This window comes from Schistocerca americana, chromosome 7 (genome assembly GCF_021461395.2).
Source record: "Schistocerca americana isolate TAMUIC-IGC-003095 chromosome 7, iqSchAmer2.1, whole genome shotgun sequence".
NCBI lineage: Eukaryota > Metazoa > Arthropoda > Insecta > Orthoptera > Acrididae > Schistocerca > Schistocerca americana.
In genome coordinates, this window is record NC_060125.1 from 424,962,822 (window position 1) to 424,967,405 (window position 4,584).

The window sequence follows — 4,584 nt, forward strand, 5'->3', positions numbered from 1 at the left end:
TTTGTATTATCACGTAATAGGGGAGAGAGTGTGGCAGATATGATACGCGAATTGGGATGGAAGTCATTAAAGCAAAGACGTTTTTCGTCACGGCGAGATCTATTTACGAAATTTCAGTCACCAACTTTCTCTTCCGAATGCGAAAATATTTTGTTGAGCCCAACCTACATAGGTAGGAATGATCATCAAAATAAAATAAGAGAAATCAGAGCTCGAACAGAAAGGTTTAGGTGTTCGTTTTTCCCTCACGCTGTTCGGGAGTGGAATGGTAGAGATATAGTATGATTGTGGTTCGATGAACCCTCTGCCAAGCACTTAAATGTGAATTGCAGAGTAGTCATGTAGATGTAGAAGCACATAGCTCCAAAAAAGTTAATTTTTACTTCACATGAAAAGAAAAATTATGAATATGCTTTAGGGGTCTAAAACATTGTTTGCATCACAATATGCTACTGAAAAAATTCACTGGCAAAGACTGTTCCAAAAATTTCTCTTAAACTCATAAATAGTACTGTTTTCGGTAAACCTATTCACAATATGCGAAAAATGAGTAATGTGAAGTTAGTAACAAGTTACAAGTTGAGAAGATAGTACAAGCTCCTACATTGATAGTAAAACCGAATTTCAAGAATGTTCTCGTATTTAATGAAAATTTGGTTGCAATTCAACTAATTAGATTAACATTGTTTTCGAGAAACCTATAGCTAGAGGGACCTCTTTTTTTAGATATTACTATGAACCTGCTTTTAGATTTTGATTATTACAAGTTGAATAAATTTGAACCAAAAAAGTTAAAATGCCATAGAGTCACTGTCAGACTAATATATATCATATAATCACCTGAGTTACTTGCCATGTTATTGAAAGCGATGTGTCAGGTAGTTTGACACTTAGACATTTATGATGTTTGGTAGTCAACAAAAAGAAAGTAAGTTAAACTGTCGGGAGAAATTAGTACCAGATTCATAGAACAGAGAGCAAAAATGTACACTCTTGAAACTGAGCCAAAATGTTAATATAGAGAGCAAAAGGCCAGAAACTACCATCAGCAAAAGAAAGTGCCACTAGTGATTACCAGGATGTGTGTTACATGATATTGAAAATTCAACTGTATAGTATGAAATTCGTTTTAAATTTCACTCATTTTCGGCCATAAAGCAAAGCAAATTAGCACTTTTGGAAAAGTGTGATAAGTGTTTGATACTTCCCAATAATGAATATTAATTAGCTTGGGGTCATTTGAACTGTAGAATGATGATAACTGTCTTTATTTTGCATGGAAAATGTAAACTGTAGTTGTAATTGTAAATGTAAATTGTAGATGGCCATTACTATGTTCTAACAATGCACATAAATGTGTGCAATAAACGAGTGTGCACCTACCTTTCTATGAAATGTTACCTTCTTTAGGGATTTTGTTGTATATGTGCAACAAAATGTAAAACATTTAATGTAAAAAACATTGTAACTCTGAATATTTCTCGATATGATTGGTATGTAAGTAACTAGGGTAGCCACTTGCTCACAAACAGCCATTGATAATATCTTTATAGAAAAGTCCTATGAACAAAATTATATTACAAAACCAATAGTCAATGGCCTCTCAGACCATGACATGCAGTTCCTTCTGTTAATTGATAATACTGAACAGGATATAAAATCTGTTAAATCTGAGCTCAAGAGGGTAATCAATTAGCCAAAAATTGATTATTTTAGGAAACTCCTTAGAGACATTCACTGGACTGATGTTTAAAGTGCTCATGGCATGAATGAAAAATATAACACTTTTGCTAATAAAGTGCTTACCTTATTTGAACACTGTTTTCCCCCAAAACTTACCAAGGCTAGAGCAAAGTCTAAAAAAAAGCCATGGATTACTCGAGTAATAGGGGTATCTTGTAAAACAAAAAGAAAACTGTGTCTGTCAATCCGAAACAGTTCCAATGTTGATGTTATGGCACATTACAAGAAAGACTGAAAAATATTAAAGACTGTAATACAGATGTAAAAGCAAATATATTACAAGGAAAAGATAGTCATATCAGATAACAAAATATAGTGAAGGAGGAGACTGGTAGAACCAGACGTGAAGAGGAACAAATAGCATTAAGTGTAAATGATACATTGGTGACAGATGTGTATAGTGTTGTAGAACTTTTTAACAAACATTTTATAACTGTTACTGAAAAGATGGGGTTGTCAGGTTCGGTAGATGCTGCTATGGAATACCTCAGACCAGACATTTCAAGTAACTTCCGTAATATGAATTTGACCCTCACTACCCCAACAGAAATAATGTCCATCATAAAATCTTTAAAATCAAAAACATCTAGTGGGTATGATGAAATATCAACAAAGTTAATTAAAGAATGTGATTCTGAGCTAAGTAACATATTAAGCTATCTGTGTAACCAGTCGTTTACCAGTGGAATATTTCCTGAATGCCTGAAATATGCTGAAGTTAAGCCATTGTTTAAGAAGGGAGATAAAGAAATACCATCAAATTTCTGTCCGATTTCACTGTTGCCAGCATTCTCAAAAGTTTTCGAAAAAGTAATGTACAGACTGCTTTATAACCATCTTATATCAAATAACATACTGTCGAAGTCACAGTTTGGATTTCTAAAAGGTTCTGATATTGAGAAGGCTATCTACACTTACAGTGGAAATGTGCTTAATTCATTAGACAAAAAATTGCAGGCTACTGGTATATTTTGTGATCTGTCAAAGGCATTTGACTGTGTGAATCACAGAATATTAGAATATTATAGTGTAACAGGAAATGCTGCAAAATGGCTCAAATCTTATATCTCTGGCAGGAAACAAAGGGTGTTATTAGGAAATAAACATGTCTCAAGCTATCAGGCATCATCCTGTTGGGATCTAATTACATGTGGGGTCCCACAAGGTTCCATTTTGGGGCCCATACTTTTTCTTGTGTATATCAATGACCTTTCATCAGTAACATTACCAGATACCAAGTTTGTTTTGTTTGCTGATGATACAAACATTGCAATAAATAGCAATTCAAATCTAGTCTTAGAAAGAACAGCTAATAAAATATTTGTGGACATTAATCACTGGTTCCTAGCCAATTCTTTGTCACTAAACTTTGAAAAAACACACTACATGCAGTTCAGAACTTGTAAGGGGTGTCCCACGAGTATGTCTAACATACGATGACAAGAAGTTAGAAGAAATGGACAATGTTAAATTCTTGGGATTACAGCTTGATAATAAATTCAACTGGGAGGAGCACACCACAGAACTGCTGAAGCGTCTTAACAAATCTCTGTTTGCAATGCGAATTTTGTCAGACATAGGGGATATAAAAATGGAAAAGCTTGCATACTATGCTTACTTTCATTCCACAATGTCATATTGGATTATTTTTTGGGTACTTCGTCAAGCCAAGCTAAAGTTTTCCGGGCACAAAAACGTGCAGTAAGAGTTATATGTGGTGTGAACTCAAGAACATCCTGAAGAAGCTTGTTTACGGAACTAGGTATACTAACTACTGCTTCCTAATATATTTATTCCTTAATGAAATTTGTCATTAAAAATATATCACTTTTTCAAACCAACAGCTCAATTCATGGAATCAATACTAGAAATAAGAATAATCTTCACAAGGATTTAAAGTCACTTAGTCTTGTACAAAAAGGTGTGCATTATTCAGGAACACACATTTTTAATAACTTGCCAGCAGCCATAAAAAGCTTAACAACCAATGAAATTCAGTTCAAGAGAAGCCCAAAGGATTTATTGGTGGCCAACTCCTTCTACTCCACTGATGAATTTCTCAGTAAAACCAACTGATTATATATATATATATATATATATATATATATATATATATATATACATAACTTCTGCACAATTTCAGTACAGTAATGTGTTCACTGTAAATGTGTGTGTGTGTGTGTGTGTGTGTGTGTGTGTGTGTGTAAGTACAATCTAACTTCTGCACCATTTCAGTGCAGTAATGTGTTCATTGTAAATAAGTATTATAGTAGTTGTATTACATGTTTTTTACCTTATAAATAAATAAAACACTTTTTTATTTTAAATTCAGTGCATTAGTATATGTAAAATGACTCTTTCATATAGTGTTCATTAAAAAGTGACAGTTATTCCACTTGGGACCTGTGGAATGGTAAATTAGCTTATTTGTTTTAGTTGTAAATATTTGTCATGTATTGTTGTTTTTCTGACATTTTCCACATCCTGGAGGACCCCCTCACTACGGATCAATTGGAATGAAGCAAATCTAATCTAATCTAGGATATGTTGAGTGGTGTATGTGCATGGGTACAGTCACGCAGTGGAGCTCCAACTTTCTTTGCAATGTAATATTTTTTACATCTAGAGTATTTTTGTGTTATGTTTGTGTGAAATGAGGTAAAATTTTTTAACATAAAAAATAGGGAAGTTCAAACTCTCAATATTCTTTGTCATTGTTAAAGTGTATATAAATGTGCACATTCAACCAAGTAAGCAACAAACTGTCTTTGGAATGCAATATTTTTATAATAAATTTTATAACTGAAGTATTTTGTTTGAAGCTATTCATTTGCCAATCCT